Source organism: Ictidomys tridecemlineatus, unplaced genomic scaffold (assembly GCF_052094955.1).
Source record: "Ictidomys tridecemlineatus isolate mIctTri1 unplaced genomic scaffold, mIctTri1.hap1 Scaffold_530, whole genome shotgun sequence".
Classification (NCBI taxonomy): domain Eukaryota; kingdom Metazoa; phylum Chordata; class Mammalia; order Rodentia; family Sciuridae; genus Ictidomys; species Ictidomys tridecemlineatus.
Window position 1 is genome coordinate 104,688 of NW_027523494.1, and position 18,204 is coordinate 122,891.

General features: G+C 40.9%; 1 pseudogene; it reads right to left on the reverse strand.

Moving 5' to 3' along the window:
- Positions 1-17,915, reverse strand: part of LOC144373923 (junctophilin-1-like) — a 71,836-nt pseudogene extending 53,921 nt beyond the window's left edge.
- Positions 17,916-18,204: the final 289 nt, after the last annotated feature.

The window sequence follows — 18,204 nt, forward strand, 5'->3', positions numbered from 1 at the left end:
TTCTGAGACTGAGTCATTGAGCCTGCTATGGACCTTAAACATAATCACAACTAAGAGAAGTTAGACAAAGTGAGCTGGCCTGGAGTGAGGACATTGTTGACAGAGAGTGCTCCTTGTGCAGAGATCCTAGAGAAGTGTCTGTGATGAGCCTGCCCAGGCTGCCTCCTGGGGTGGAGGTCCCTCCAACCTGCAGCCCTGCAGCATCTGCCAGCTGTGTAAGACCACCACAAACTGAGCTGGGTATTTGCTTTTAACGGCAGGTTTCTTATTAATCTCTGTATTCCCGGGGCCTAGTGCCATGTCTGGACAGAGCTGGCACTAAATAAATGTTTGCCAAATGATGTTTCTTTAGAATAATAATTTATGAGAGTGGTATTTTGTTCCAGGATGTTGCCAAGGGGGAAAAATAATCCAACAGATCTTAGCTGCTCACTGGGTAGTTTCCCTAGTCAGAAATCTTAGAAAGCATAATTTTGTAAATTCAGGACAGAAATTTTGATACCTGAATTGCACTGTCATCAGTCAATGGATTCCTACTCATTTAAGGCGAGAGCTGCTGACCTTTACCTCTTAAAAAGAGTTGTGTCTAGTATCACACACACAGGATTCCTCTTCCTCTGTAAGTCCCCTAAACATCTTTGTTTCTTAGAGTTGGGATCTGAACTGAACCCTGTGGCAGATCACAAGTCCAGTGCTAATTTCTCACAGTCCCAGGCCCATGTTCTCTGTAATCATTTGGGATTGCATTTCAAAATATAAGAAGTGAAAAATCCAAATTCATCTTTCTCCGCAAGTTTCCTGTCTGAGTAAACAGGGCCACCATCCATCCAGCTGGCCAAGCCAGGAGCTCAGGAGTCACTCTGACACTTCCCACACCTACTCAGTACCTGGTCAGTCCTAGTGGGTCTGCAGGGGTGGGGGGCTCTCATCCATGCATTTGCTTCTTTCCATCTCCACTGCCACTGCTTAGCTCAACCTGTGGGCTCTTACCCAGATTACTAGTTACCAGGTGACTACTTAAAATTGTCTCCAGTTTTACTGCCCCTTACCTTCTCCAATCCCTCTGCTACCTGCAGCCACAGTGGTCTTTCCGTTATTATTCATCTCTCAGACCTCCCCACCCCCCACAACTACCATTCCCTTTTCCGACGACATTCCACATTTTGTCATGCCCTCAAATATATAAGGGCTATTGTCCTTTGCACCCTCCTGTGTCTTCTGAAAAAAAAACATCCTGTGGTTGCCAGGCTGGATGCTGCCTGCAGAATCCTGCCTCCAGCCCCAGACTATGATTAAGCCCCTGCTATGTGCTACCTAAGCTCACAGCAACATTCCAATTATCTGATAGGTAACTGCTTTTTAAAATCTGCCTAACTCAAGTGGTAGCGCGCTCGCCTGGCATGCGTGCGGCCCGGGTTCGATCCTCAGCACCACATACCAACAAAGATGTTGTGTCTGCTGAGAACTAAAAAATAAATATTAAAATTCTCTCTCTCTCTCACTCTCTCTTTAAAAAAAAAATCTGCCTAACCAGACTCCATGAAGGGAAAGAACTAGGTCTTAATCATGATTTTACATTTACATGACAACCTATTAATACAATGAGAAAATGCATCCACAGCTCAAATGATTTTCAAATCACTGGGCCAAGCAGGAGTGAGGATGGAAACGAGTCACCAGGGTTGGTGGGAGGGTAGGTAACACTCCATCACCTGATGTGTCTCCATTCTTACCCCCGAACCCTAGATTTCTGGTTTCTGTGGTGTATCTCCTCAACATGTTCTGACTAACCATTCCCCTAATGCAAGAAAATACATTAAATCTAGAAATTCAAAAATCAAATTTGAAAATATCCCACATCTATGTAAAAAGTTAAACAGGAACTTTCAGACCCAAGCAACTGAGACCAAACCTTGACAGAGTAAAATCTGCCAAAAGGTTTAATCTTCTTTAGAATTTTTAAAAAATTAACAAAAAAGTATAACAGAAGTTATCTGTTGATCGTTGGCATAAAATCTATTGTTTTGCTAGAAAGTGAATAAATATATTTTAGTTGGCTTAAATGTTTCTTTTGGCCACATGGAAATTCTAAGAAGATTGACTTCAAAGTGTTACACTGTTTTGAAGGCAATTTTGATTCCTTACATATTAAATTTCTGAGAAAGAAGCTTATTTTTCATTTAGCATACTATACAAATAAATGTGAAACACCAATTAAAATAGAAGGGCAAAATTATGAAAAGCTGATTTTATTCTCAGGAGGCTCTTGTACTAAAGCTGAATGACTTGCATAAATACCTTTGGCATTTGCTGGACCCTGTTCCTAAACACAATGTTCATATTTCATCTATAATAAGAAAAGCATCTCAAAGATTTGCAAGGCACTAGTCTTGCAAGCATCCAGTCTAGTGTCTTGAGTAAAGTGAGATTGGCAAAGTCAGCTTAATCCATAATGGAAAATTGTGAGCAGGGTGCTTCGGCTGCCTGGCAGCTGCTGCTAGGAGCAGCCTCCCAGCTCTGTGAGCTTGTACACCAACTCTACCACTTGCCCCAAACAGAATTCTCCAGTCAATGCTGAAATCCAGAATATGAATGCTGTCACAATTTGGGGGACTTTCCAGAAATTATAATAGTAGGGTGTTTTCTGTTACAGATGAAGCTATACTAAAAACAATCTGCTGCTTTAATTCTTCAAACTTATACCACCAGGACAGTGTTATATTTCAGAGCTAAATGAGATGGAATCCGTTTAAATTTGAATGATTTAAGCAAACTCTAGAGTTAAAATAAGGTCAATATGTGTCCCCCAAACCTCGCTTGCCATCATCCTGGGTTTTTGGTTTTTTTTTTTTCTCTAGTATTCCCAGCCAGTTTTCACTAAGTAGATTTCTGCACAATTAAATATTATCTCATATCCCATTCATGGCACAGAAAAGCATCTTCTCCTGCCTGGCCTTCCTTGTTCAGTAATAAAAATAGAGAGACATGCCTACAAGACTTGAGTTTTAAAATGCATGTTTTTAATAACCTAAAAGTCTGGATTACTGTGTGATCTTTCCATTCATTATGGCCTGCAACTAATTCTCATTAAATTTGTATTCAATTGAACCTACTTATTAGTCATGGAAATGCATGCCTACCTCAATGCCTCCGAGTTTGTGAATGAGCCTGGACTTGTGGGGGTGTGGGACTGGAGGAAGAGGTTTTAAAAGAAAGATATTCAGAAGCAAAGTACCCAAAGAAGGTTTTACCAAGTTCTCCTAACACAATGTGTTCCCATGTTGTGCATAATGGCCTGTTAAACTCCAGGTGTTGTAACTGCAGAGCTGAAGGAGGGGTGCCCCCACTAGAGCTCCATGTCTCCTTTACACCTCCTAGTACTACTGCATCTAAGCCTAGACCTTCCTTGGGGGCAGGACACAGCTGCCCCCTGGGAGGTCATCTTTTAGGTTCCAGTTGCTCTCTCTGAACATCCACAGAGAATCCTTGGTGCATGCTTCTGTGTCCTGGATAGAGAAGCATTAGTTTCTTTAAACAGCATGGAGACAAACGTGAGGAAGTTAGATCAGGCTCCATGCTTTCTTCCCTTTGAGACAGGAATTCTTTGGTAAAGAGGAGAAACATGCATTTAAACCCTTACTGTACAATAAAAAATTATAATATGCATAAAAGGACCATAATGACCTACAGAAACATACTTAAACAATATGAAGGTAAAAATATTTTATTATCCTATATTGTCTTCAGAATAGTAGCCCAGCATAATTCAATAGAAATACATATGCCATTTCTTTTCAGTCTTTAAAAATATGTAACTGGCTGGGATCAGTGGCATATGCCTATAATCCCAGTGGCTCAGGAGGCTGTAACAGGAGGATCACAAGTTCAAAGACAGTTTCAGCAATTTAGCAATGCCCTAAGCAACTCAGTGAGACCCTTTCTTTAAATAAAATATAAAAAAGGGCTTGGAATATGGCTCAGTGGTTAAGCATTCCTGGGTTTAATTCCTGATATCAATTAAAAAAAAACAGAAAACCATTATATGTATACATATATAGATAGCTGGATGATTGCCTATTGACAAAAAAAAAATACATTGACTCCACACAGAACCCGGTGCTAGAGATGGAACCCAGAGTCATGTGCATGCTAAGTACACTCTCTGCAATCGACCCTCGGCCCTCCTCAGCAAATCTTGATATGTACTCACATCTATGTTCAGGCGGTGGGCTTGATGGGTTTTATCCCTTTTCTTTTGCTTACCGCTGCCTCCCAAGTCTTCTCTTCCTTCCCTTTTCTTCCTCACTCCATTTTACCTCCATCCCACTCTGGCTTCTTGGTCTTCTACCAACTTTTACTTTTGAAAATGGTACTATTAGGATTGAAATACTTCCCTGGACATTAACTGAATTCACTAATTGATCATTTACAAAGCCCTGTGACATTCTCTCTCATTCAATCTTCAAAACCATCCCACTGTGAAGGCAAGGTGAATATTAGCCTCTGCTTCCAGTAACTTTTGTGAGCCTCAGATGAGGGTTTTAACCAAACCTCTGGAACTTGTTCAGAGAAGTGCTGGTTATAATAGGTGGGAATGGGGTTGGGCAGCCAAGGTGCAGATATGAAATAAGACAGGCATCACCACTAAAGAAAATAATTACATAATGATCTTTTTTATTTTTAATATTGGGGGGGGGTTGTAGATGGACACAGTACCTTCATTTTATTTATTTATTTTTATGTGGTGCTGAGGATCAACCCAGTGCCTCACACGTGCCAGGCAAGCTCTCCACCACTGAGCTACAACCCCAGCTCCAAGTAATGTTCTTTTTAGCTGTAAATTCCTGTAAGTTGACCTGTCAAACAGTCTCCTCAAGAAATAAGTTTCAAGGCATTAGAAGGAATTCATCTTCCTACAATAATCATTGTGCTAACTAAAAATTAATCAGAGCCCCAGTCAAAAACAAAAGAAAAACAAAAAAGCCATGGAAAAGGTAATTTAAAGTTGATTTTTAGAAATATGACCACTAATATTACAGAAGAGAAACGATTAATTATGTAAATGATTAATTTTGATTTGTGAAAGAGAAAGGGTATCCTTTTGTGCAATAGAAATTAAAAATGTTAAAGTCCTGTCCTTTCATAATAACTTGGCAAAGAATGAATCTTTCCCTAAAAATCAATAGTATTCAGTTTAATTTGGATACATAACATATACTGACTCATGGCTGACATTGGGTTTAAATTACTCATGAGTGAAGTGTGAATCAAGTCAAGCAACCTTGCACAGCACAGTTCTATCTACCCCACCCAACCTGATGTATTCAACTGATATCATATTATTTGAACTTAAGAACAATGTTCCCCTCCCCGACCCCAAATGTCAGGACAAGAAAAATTTTTCAAAAGTAGTAAGGACAGCTGAATATTCAGCAGACTTTGAGTTTTAGAAGAAAATAAACTCCCATTTCCTGACTTAGAATATACTGCCATGATGTCAAATGTATATGGGATGAAACAATATTATTAGAGTAAGTTGACTTCCTGGAGTTGCCGTGTCTTAAGAGAAACATTCATATGTACCACTGATCAGCTCAATACCTGTGAAGAATGCAGAAAAGTTTGGCTTAACTTGAAGTTCTATTCTCTGGCCATGCCTTATAATGATAATAATGAAGTTGAAAGGGTACTTAAGACCCACACTTTTGCAATTTCTGCACTTTCTGGACTATTAGTATAGTATGAATTATTGGGGGCTAAGTTTCCTTACTTCCAGCTATAGTTCATAAATGCCCAGCAAAATCAAATTAGAAGGAGCACTCATACCCTAAGCGGTAAGAATTTAATTCTTCATTCATCATTACTAGAGCACTTACCTACGTCCGTGATCTAAGCTTATGATGAATACACAAAAGGGAGCAAACTGTCCTTTGGGATCAGTCCATCTTTCCCAATCCAGTTGTGGCAAGAGATATTCAACAAATGCACTGATGTGCAACAGTAATTTAGTGTAACTGGGGGGATTTAAATCTAGAGGATGGAAGTGGAATGGGAGGATGTGGGGTCCAGGAACCTGTGAGGAAAAGACTTTACGCCTAAATCTGAATGAGGACTGTGGAGTTGACCATGTAGAGGGAAGGGCTGAGCATCAACTCTCCTCCCCAGGTAAAGAAAGCTGTCACAGCTGAGTCACTTTGAGGGGAGTGTGGCATGAAACTGTATCTTTTAAATAGAAAGTATGGGAAAGAGTTGTTTTTTTTTAATCCTACAGGAAGAGCATGTATCATTTTTATTTTTAAGTCTAAAATTGGCAAACATGGAATCCAACCTCTAGTTCTGAGGACAGATGGAGTAGCAAGCTCACCCAGACTGGAGGCCCTTCACATTCTATCCAACTGATTCCATGCCTCATACAGCCACACCTGTGACAACCCCACACCTAGGGTTGGGGCTGAGGCTGGGCAGCAGGGAGAACAGTCTCCTTCCTAACATGACCTGTCTAGGTCATGACCTGTCTAGGTGCCACTGTTATCACCTGAAGTGGCACTAATGGTCGGAGAGAGGTTGGTGACAGCAGCAGCACAGTCCCACATGATTGGTGGGCCTGTCCCACTTACTGACCCTTCAGGGAAATGCTGGGAGATCAGCCAGCTATGTACCAGTGAGCTCCACTAGCTTGAGTGAAGCTGTCAGGTGAGGTGGGCAGAATGGAGTAGTTCTAACTACCTTTCTAACCCCCCACACACCTTCTGGTTTCTTCTCACAGGTCTGATATGGCCCGCTAGCATAAGCCAACACTTGGGGTTCTTAATTGCTTTAGGCAGCTGTCTCCCATCAGTCTTCCTGTGTATCTTCTATCCTCTAGCATGGCAACTACTTCCCCCACAGCTCAGAGCACACAAAGCACTGCTTCTGACTATACCCCTTCCTAAATGATCGAATTATCTATTTTTTTCCCTGTTTATGGTGCTGGGGATGAAACCCAGGGCCCTGCACATATTGGGCAAGTGCCCTACCACTGAGCTATACTCCAGTCCATACTCATTTCCACAGAAGTGCAGTTCCCCAAGGGTCATTTCTCATTTGCTCTCTTAATCAAATGCCTTCCCTTAAAGTTATTCCTTTAATCATCTTACTCAAGCAGCAGTAACTTCTTTAAAACATCTTTTTTTAAAAAAGTTGATTGGAATCAACAATAACCAGATGAAAAATGTGACTGAAGTGACAGGGATGGCAAGGAATTACTGCAGGTAAGAGGTGAGGAAATTCCAATGAACACCCAAGGAACTGTACGAAACTGGAATGATCAGTCTCTGCCTTGGAAATTAAGGTCCTTGGACCAGACAAGATTTCATGACTCTTCCAGATTGGAGATTAGGGGCTTTCAGTCTTCTCTACCAAAACACAGTCTGTCCATTATATTTTCTAGAAAGTATCAGGAGACCCATTTTAGTTACAATGCTCTAAACAGAATTCCAGTGATTCAAAAGGGTCCAACAAAACAGTCTGGGTAAATGTGGATGAAGGAAAGACTGAGAGGCCTGGGTGTGGATGCTGGCTCTCCCTGTCCTAAAGTCCCCCAGGGTAGTGTGTGCTTCTACAAAACAGGACAGGTGGCATTACAGGCAAAGAGTTGGCGTGTCAGCTACTGGCATAGAGCAGCTTCAGTAAAAGCCAGGCATGCTTAATTCTCCATATATTCCAAGTTGCTCTACCACCTCTTGAACATTTCTTTAAAAACAATGTTGAGATTTTTTTTAGTTAAGGGTAGTGATTTTTACTCTCAACCAAGACAAAAGGGGAAAATTTTTTGGTTAAATCTCATCAACACAGTACTTTTTGCATCGCAGCAGAAACCTAAAGAAATTTTCTAGGACTCAGCAAGTAATGAACATTCCTTCAGTTTTGACTCGCTAGTAAAGTACCTAGTCTACTGTGTGATGTCTTCTACCCACCATTATGTCATGCCCATCATGAGAATTATGCAGGGTGCACAACAATCCTGCAGAAACAAGCCTCCTACCTCCTATGTGTTGACTGGGAGAAACAGCACCCCCTCTCCCTTCACAGAAACAAAACAAAGTCTATAGATCCCAAAGGTACTTGGTTCTATGTCTCCTATCTCCCTTAGGGAACACTGTTAAAGGCTACAACTATTGTCCCTAAAAGTCAACTTTTATCTTCTGCTTAAGATAAAATGGGATGAGATAACATGGGGTAAAGGTACAAAGGCAGACATATTTTCTGGGATGTAAGAAACAAACAAAATCCTCTAACACATAAAAAATAACAGAATCAAGATCAATACCATCTGGGTGGACAAACTGAATGGCTGTTAACTATTAAGTGGTCATCTTCCTGTATTGCTACTGGTGAACTAGTGATTTCCATAGCAGTAAGCTCCAGAAGTCTTAGTTTCTAGTTCTTATTCTGACATGATTGGGCCGAGCTGGGGACAGGACAACCCATCATTTTATGTTCTTAATTTTTCAATATTTTTAAAAGCTAAAATATTGGACTGGCAGTGGAATTCAATGATAAAGTGTGTTCCTAGCATGAAGGAGGCACTGGATTCCATCCCAGCATTGGGGGGGAGCGGGACTCAAAACTCAACAGTAACAGCAACTGCAGAAGGACCAGGAAGGACTCTGCAAATATTTTGGCATTATAAAGAGCCACAGTTATTAATAACATAGCTAGAAGTTCCTCCTTCCAGGCAGCAATCTCTAAAACCTTAAGAAAATCTTCCATTAAAAAAAATTTAAAAAGACAGTAGAATTCTAATCTCAAGAGCTAATACATGGGGAATGTTAGTCCTTCAGCTACCCACTCCAAGAACAAGTTGCAAAACTCTATATCTGTAGTAGTAATTATAGCAAGAAATCTGAAAAGGACTAAAAAATTGAAATAAGCAAAATATAAAAGTTTAGTTTAATCTTTCTATTATGTCACCCAAATAGCAGTATTTTTTAAACTGGGGTAACACTTAACATGAGTCCTGCCCTCACCAAATTTTAAGTGCACAATCTGGTACTGTTAACTACGGGCACGGTGATGTATGGCAGATCTCTAGAATTATTCAACTTGCATAACTAACTTTCTATTCATCAGCAATAATTGCCCATTTCCCCCCTCCACTCCCTGACAACTACTGCTGTATTCAGTTTCTGAGTTTGACCATTCTGGATACCTCATGTATGTGGGATCATGCAGTATTTGTCCTTCCATGGCTGGTTTATTGCATTTAGCATGATGAGTTGAGTGTTTTTTAAATAGTTAAGTAAAATCTGCAGTAGTTAGCTGTCTGAAAGATTTTTAGGCTAAAGTTCTCCAGGTTATAACTATAAAATATAGTACTCACAAAGTATATGATCCTACCCTTAAAAGTCTTTCAAAAGAGAAAATGTGAATAGGACTTGGGTAAATGGGTTTTCATGAGACTAACATAATCAGAGATCATCTCTGTATCACAAGTAGCCCGCTTGTATCATGTAGTTTCCTCCAATTTAAACTAGTCATAAAAGTCAATAATAAGTCATTTGCTAGATTGTCTGTACCGGTTTATCATCTGTCAAGAATGAACTTGCCTTTAGTATACACTAGGTTGTAATGTGAAAATAAAATGGAAGAATCCAGGAATGCATTTAAAATTAGAGGCTTGGGCCTAGAAAAATGTATAAAGTTGCTCTGAAAATTAGCTGAGGGCCAGGGAAACCAGCAAGATTAGATGTGCCAAGTAGCCCAGCTGACAAGTAAACTGAAAGTAGACTTGCTGACCAGAGAGAACCATGATCTACAATAAAGGATGTTCGGGCTGGGATTCTGGCTCAGTGGTAGAGCAGTTGCCTCTCATGCAGGAGGCCCTGGGTTCGATTCTCAGCACCACATAAAAACAAATTAAAAAATAAAGATATTGTGTCCATCTACAACTAAAAAAAGTAATTTATATAAAAAGATGCTCTGTGGAGAAAATGGAAAAAATCCTTCATGAAAGTTTGCGTTGGTGAACAGGAAACATTCACTTTAAAATAGGATTCAGTTTGGGATGAAGAGGAAAACCTTGAGGAGTTTCAACATAATATCTATCTAAAAATAGTGAAAAAAAAAAGATGGCCTCTTTCACTTTCCAATTAGTGTTTGGGATGCTCAGAAGTAAATAGTGACCCTAAGATAGCATTAAAAATAAAATAGCAGCAGCAACAACAAACTCTCTAAGTCCAGAAGTATTAAGTTGAATCATATAAAACTGCCCATTTTTTGTACACAAAAAGTTAAGATATCAGAAATTTCATAAGGTTCAATTGAAAAGGGGGAGTTGTCCATTAACTCAATGCTAAGAATAAAAAGTTGAAGACATGCTAATACTTTGCAGTTTCAAAAAGAGGTAGAAGAGTTACTACTGAGGCAGAAACAGAATTTTTAACATTCTATGCCAAACTGATGCTTCAAGTCACACAAAACTACAGCCAGTAGGTATCTATCTAAATATACATCAAAATCTCCACATATAACCAACTTTTTCCTTTCTTTTTGTCTAACCTATGATACTCATACATAATAAAATTTTATTCCCAACATATTCCTCCAGCCCTCTTGCTGAATCCCCAAATCTAGATATTAATGGTAAACTTCAAGTACAAAGTCCTCCTGACCCTACCTCCCCATTATCAATCTATTATTCACTCTCAATCTCCCACTCCAGCCCTTCTCTACTGCTTTTTCTTCCAACCTTGGCACAGTGAGTGTCCCATCTGTCCATGTCAAGTTTCCCAGACCCCTTACCTTTTAATATACCAATGATCTAATCTTTCCTGCACAGAATGTGGACATTCTTACAAGCCTGAGTCTCTTTGCCTTTCTCATTCAGAGGAGCTCTGTTGTTTAAAACTAAACACACTAGATCTTATCTTAACTTTCTACTTTTGCCATATCTAGCAGATCTTCATGGCTTTCTTAAAACCAATTTCACCTATTAAGACTTCAATGAAGTTTGAATTAATGATAATTTTACAGATCTGTTCAACTCAAACATTAGAATAAAGGTACACATTAATACTGGGTATATTTCTATGTGGAGAGAGATTGTCTCTATTGCACACAAAACAGAGCTCTCTGTAGCAGTATTTCAGAGGTTTGTTCTTTTAAAAAGGTAACTTCCTGAATGAAGGAAGAGGTGCAAAGGTTCTGAGTGAACATCATCACGCTGTTAAATAAGTTAGAACAGGAAAGGAAGTATGATGAATCTTCAACATTTTGGGGTGATGTAAATTTTCAGAAAAGTGCAAGTACATCATCTCTGACTTTTATTCTACTGGGCTCATTTTTGGCAAGTGAAGAAACCTATTTGTGATGTCACCAGCAGACTGACAGACAAAATATTTTGAATGACCCTACTCAGCAAAACCACCCACCTTGCATTTACATACCTTGAATTAGCAATTTCCACTTTGGTTCTCGCCATGGCGGCTGCCCTTTGTGCGCCTTCTATTGCTCTGTCCACCTTCTCCCTAGTTTTTGTATTTCTTATTGGTATAAGCTGCTTCCTTATTCCACGGACCAGAATATTATTTTTGTATTTTCCCTCTTCTTTGGAGCGATCAGGGAACACGGTACAGCCATATCCATGCCTCTTGTTATTTGCCCACTCGCCTTCATACTTCATGCCGTCGGAGCGCTCGCTGATGCCGAAACCATTGCGCTTGTCGTTCTTCCACTCGCCCATGTAGGTTTCAGTGGTGGTGGCGTCCACGTGGTCTTCCACGGAGCAGAAATCACAATCGACGTCGCCAAAGCTGATGGTGGAGTTGGCATCACTAGAACTAATTCTGCTCATGGCTGCGTCGCTGGGGACGGAGCTCCGCTTGCTAGAGATGGAAGACTTGGACTCAGACTTGCGAAGTTTCATGCTTCCGAGAAGGGAGGGAGCCCCTGCGGAAGAGGCCGCCCTTTTTCTTGCCTCCAAGCTCGGCATCAGCGTGGAAGTTGAGCACGAAGCCTCCACGGGTGCCTGCCGGGCTGTCAGCTGCAGCCGCTGCATCGTGGAGCACGCTGCCATTGCTCTGCTCGCTGCGCAGGGAGGCCAGCAAGGTGCGCAGGGGTGAGCAGATCACCGTGGCCATGCCATAGGGCACATTCTGGCGCACACTGTAGCCGTGCCGCATGCCTCCAGCCCACTGGCCCTGGTAGGTACCTTGGAGAGATCGCAAGAAAGCACAGCATGAGTCAGGGGTACATGGGTGCGACGCCTGTGAGCACTGGGATAACTCAGAGCACAGGGCAGGTAGGCCCAAGGTCAGATAGGACACACTTCCAAGTCCACTCTAGGATATACTTTTCATCCAGTTATAAATTTCGGCCCTGCAATTTTGGCCTTATGACTTCAACTGTATAGGATTTTTCTAAAAGTTGGATAATTTTTGCTTCTAAATTTCATTAAATTTTTCTGAGTGAAAACCATTCCCTTCTAATACAAACAGAGCAAACATTAGGAAACAACTTTTTCTCTTTGAAATTAATATTTTAAAAATTCCTTAGGAAGGCAGTGCAACAGGAGATGAAATGAACTATTTGTAAATCTTATTCTAAATTATTAATTTAGCTGAAAATTTCTAAAAATGACTTATGTCTATGTTAGTATAATATTCCAACAAGCACAAAGGCTTAAAATGACTAGCAGTGATCTGAATGCCTGGGACATGGGTTGTCAAATGAATGGTCTTAGATTTTCTGTCACACTCAGCATCTTATTTTTAGGTTAGGGAAAACCATTTAATATATAAAATATACAATTTGGATTTGGGTGAACCTTTCTGAGCTGAGTGACTTGACAAATACAATATCCATCCTGAATATATCGAACCATCATGGGAAAAAAATGAGCAATTTGCTTAACATTTTGCCCTTCAAGTGAAAAGATGAAGTTTTGTACCATATTGTTTGCTAAACCTGTTTCTCCTGGCCTTTCTCTTTATAGATTTATCCAGCCTTTACCAGTGCAGTGTAAATCACATTACAGACTGGAAGCACCTTGAGGGAAGAAATTACTTCAAAAAGGATCACGAAATCCCCAAATTCTGGCTTATGTGTCCTGTGGAAGCTGGATGTTTGGTGACTATACAGCTACGGTGACTGAAAAGAATACTCTCATTAGCACTGGAAAAACTGAGATAAGGCCAGGCCAGAGGAAACCTATCTTGAGAAAAGATGTACTTGAGAGTATCCATTAAAACTGTTAGTACCAGATCAGTTTTTCAATGAATATTCGCTTTTTCAGAGAGAGAATAATCTGAAGTGTTTTCTACAGAATAATATGAAGTGTTTTTCTACTAAATAAGTACAAATGTCTAAATAACTTGGTACAGGTTTTTAAATAATTTTTTGAGGAAATGAAGGTTAAATTAAGGAATTTAGAATTCCCTTTTCAGTGCCAAGCCCATTTTCTTTAAACAAAGCAAAATTTTACACTATAGTATCCCCAAAAGCAGCTATCTGGAATTTTAAAATGTAATTACTTCTATGTTAATCATGACAATTTATGATGTCAGAAAATAAATCCTGGTTATGGTCTGTCTGCACCTTATTCTGTTTGAGTATGGAGATTTTTATCTTGCCCTTTGCATTTTATATTACCATGCACAGGTTTCTAATAGATAGGATACATGTTTTTAAATATACTGAGCAATAATGATATTGGTTTGTGTAAACAAAGGCTGATTATTTCATTGCATGTAAAAGCTAAAACTGTAATGATGCCAATTCCAAGACTACCTTCACTTTCTGACCATTCTGACATATTTCCATCATATAAACAGATAAACAGTAGAACAACAATGGAATACAAAGTGGGTCTGGTACTATGAATATTATATTCTTCATAGATGTGCTCTTAACCTGACATCTATGAACTTCTAAAGGGATGGGTGAACCATAGCTTTCTCAAAAGGATAAACCCAAAAGGATAGCTGTATAATAACATTTTAGGGTAAGAAGCTTCCTACTGAATATTTGCAATCACCAAACACTGCCACAACATGAAAGGGAACAGAATTATTAGAAAAGTTCAACTTTGACTTTGCCTATATAGATAAAATCTAAATTCTAGGATAAAAGTTATATAATCTGATACATGTACAGTAAAACAAACCACCTTATTTTAGTATTTAAAATCGCTATAATAATATTCTTTTAACTTTTCTACATGATGTTTGTTTTGCCAGGACAGTTTATAAAAATATTGTTTGATATCAATACATATTTACACTTCTTAAAACATAATCATCTTGGTAAATGTTTAACATTGATGGAAAATTAATAGCTAGTTTCCTCAAGTTAGTATCTCCAAAATAAGATCAGTATATGGAATTTCTAAAGAAGTATTCCTTGAAAATCTAGGCTGTTTAAAGCAAGAGCAATAATTAGAAAGTTTAAATCTTTGCTTAACTGTCAAATAGGGAGGGGGGCAGGAATAGCAGCATTGGCCACAATCCCCCCCCCTATTTTGTAAAATCACAGTAGGAAAGAATTCCTCCATGGCATTGCTAGAAACCATTTTACGGTCAAATTGCAAGTAGTTCATCTGAAATTTAAAATAGATTTAGTTTAGTCAATTAACCTAGAAAAAAGGGCCTATTTCTTTATAAAGCAGGTGGGTTCCAATTTCTTCCTGCTGCTCAAATAAAGTTGTAATTAGTTTCTCCTGATTCCTAAAATAGAGATGCAAATTTCACAAGCAAAAAAAATTATTTTTATGGGTTTTGTTTTAAATCCTGTTCACTTTGGAACTGATTTTTTAGATCTAGCTGTTTTTACTGCACACTCTTGTAGTGGAAAGCATCCAGTTCAGAACAAAATTCAGTCAAATTTGGACTGCTCCGTGCCAAACTTAAGTTTATATGCTACAAAGATAGTTAACAAAATAATGGTTATTCCTAAATATTTTCAATAGTCTTATGACAGGTGAAAAAAACAGTACAGTACATCAGAATATGCACAAAAAATTCCATGTACCTTAGATTTGGATTTCTGGAGTATGCTAATTTATTCTTAATTAACACTCAAGGGGTTTCTAGCTCAGCAATACTTCACACACAAATCACTAATAAATTGATAACTTTCAGATGGAATCACTACTTCCTTCTTAACCTTTAGTGCAATGTTACCATAAAATACATGGAATTAAATTTTCCCTAAATCTATAAGAAGATGTACAGGAATGAATATGTGGTGGTACAGAGAATGGAGGCAAAAATAACTCTTTAGAAGAATAGGGAAAGTGATAATTCCTACTTTGACCAAAAATAAGTTATAGCAATATGCTTCCATTTAGACCATTTTATTATTAAAGGATTTTTCTAATGAAGTGACATCTGAGGGAAAAAACAGTCAACAGCAGAGTGTTGTTGACATTCAAAAGTGATTTTTTAAGTTTTTTTTATTTTAATTTCTATTTGTAGCACATTAGGATTTTGGTGTTTTAGGTAGAAAACTACAGTACTATGGCAATATCAAATTTTAAGGCTAAATTAATAAACAGAAGACAGATTCACAAAGTCATTCTGAAGACTTATTTGGTTTCTATAACACATACATAGATAGAACACATACTGTGCTACATATATTTTGATTACCAGGTATAATGAATACTCTAAACCAAGAGATTTTGTTTAATGACTAGTAACTTAAAAAGGAGACTATTTTTAACCTAAAACTGAAGTGAGAGAACTATTCACAGTCTTCTAAAAGGGTTATAAAATAATGTCCACTTTTAAAAAGTAAATTTGGCAATCCACTTTTGAGCATGGAATTCAGTTATGAGCTAGGGCTTCCAATAAAAATCTAGTCACAAATTAACAAATATAGGGCTGTCAACCAAGGCATGTTATGTCCATTGAGAACATTTAAGGGGCCCCGATTAACTACTATGGAATTCAGGACTCATACAGCCCACAGAAAAGTATTAAAGTTTTTTGTTTTTTTTAAATCCATGAGAACCATATCTTTTATTTATACTGTAGGATGAAAAGATGTCCTTTTTAGCCAATCCTACCATTCTGCTGTTTTGCATTTGAAACACAGCCCAAGTATTCTGAGTAAGTGAAGTGTACAAATTGTATAAGCTTTTATATAAGCAATGGCATAACTGGAGTTGCAGTGGGCTGGAGAAACTTTTAATTGGATCCCTTTAATATCCTTTAACTCTGAGGGGCTTAATTCCAAAAGGTGATCGCCTCCACACAATCCTTTTCAATTAAATATGATCATGTTTATTATCAGAAAGTGTACCTTGCCAATGCATGACATTCATCTTTCTCAGTTTTGCATACAAATTCAACTTTTGACACCTGTTTCAATAATGTACACTTTTCCCAATTTAAAAAAGGAACTTCTGTCCTACTGTATACAAAATTTCTTTCCCAAATATTGTTAAATATTAAAATAAGGTGATTTTGATTCACAGTCAGGAATACTATTTAGGTCAACACCTTAATGCAAATCAGTTTTTAGTAATGACATTCTGAGAAGCAAAATTGTTGCTAACTTTGCAGCTATAGGAACACATCTTTCAATTTTTTTTTTAAATGGAAACTTCACTGCCCATTTCTAAACTATTTTCCCATTAATTTGTCCAATGGTCTGCAAAGATTACTTTTAAGGAAGCAAAAGAAATCTAGAAAGAAAAACATACACCACTTGAATCCCACCTGCATCAGGTGGCCTCTTTGCTCCCTTGATCAGGACGTTCCCAAATGCACCCTAAATAAGGTTCAATTCCCCAACATCCTAGTTATGGGGTTCTGGCTTCTATCTTTAGGCGACTAGAGGACCAAATGCGAAATAGGAGACTCCAGGTGAAACCAATCCGAGGAGCCGTTAGCACAGACTCGCAGCCTCACAAGCTCAGGGCCTTCGCTCTAACTCCACGGGAGTGGTGATTTCAAACCCGGCCAGGAGAGGGAGGGATCAGGAACTTAATGAGACGGGCTCAAGTGACAGCGTCCTCTCTCCAGCCCAACCTTCCCGGGCGGCGCTCCCTCCTGGTGTCAGTGCAGTGTCGGCACCCGCCAGGTATATTCACGCCTCACTCCCCCGGGTGTGGACACATCACCTGCTTCAAGAAGGGGGTCAGACTAACCCCTCACGCACCAGTCCCAACCCAAAGCACCCTCCCGGGGGAGGGAGGGCGCGGGAAGTGGGAGGGAGGCTTCCCCAGGTGTTTTGGCGGGTTTCTGGACATGTGCACTTCGCGTCCTCCCCGCTTCCCCGCAGCCTGGGCAATGCCCACCGCACCGTCTCCTGGAGCAGCTGAGCCGCCCGCGACGCCGCTCACCTCTGTCCCCGTAGGTCTCCACGCCGTACCCGTCCTGCAGCCCGTTACTCCAGGTACCCTCGTAGCGAGTGGGGGTGCCCGTGCCGCTTGCCCTGAGCCCAGTAGCCCTGGTAGGTGTTGCCGCTGGGCCAGGTGTAGCCTCCGACCACCTCGAAGCCGTGGGACCAGGAGCCCGAGTACAAGCCCTGGCCCTTGGGCCCCGTGCAGATGCCATGCCCGTGCGCCTTGCCCTCCTCCCAGCTGCCGCAGTTAGGTGCCGCCATCGTCGAAGTCGAACCTTCCGCCCGTCATTGGGGGGGCAGCCCCGGCGCGCTCCCCGCGGGGGCACGGACACGGGCAGAGCTAGGCACCGGGGGCACGGACACGGGCAGAGCTAGGCACCGCAGGGTGTAGCTCGGGGGTGAGGGCCCGGCGGGCGAGCTCCCGACTGCGCTTCGGGCAGCTAGCGCAGCTGCTTGGCTCCAGTCCGATGCCGCCCCCGTCCTCCCCTCCTCTTTCGCTGCCGCCACAGCCGCCCTTCTCCTCCTTCTCCGCCGCCGGCCAGGCCAGCGCCTCGCGCGAGAGGACAGCCCAGGCTCCCGAGCGGACCTTCAGCTGCTCCCGCCCGCCCACGTGAGCCGGGCGCCGCCCCGCGCCCCCCCCCGTCCCCTCTCCAGTCCCCTCTCCAGGCGCAGAGGCCGGGCCCCGCGGCGATCCCGCCCCACGGGGCCCTGCCCCCAGCCCCCGAGAGCCGCCGCTTCCCTGGCGGGCGGGCGCGCATGTGTTCGCGCAGTGGGATGCAGGTGGGAGGGCAATTGTACCCGGGGACGCGCGACAATCACGCCTCTAGATGAAGGCGCGGCTCCCTGTGTGGGGGCAGCTCGCGGCGCCGGAGCCGC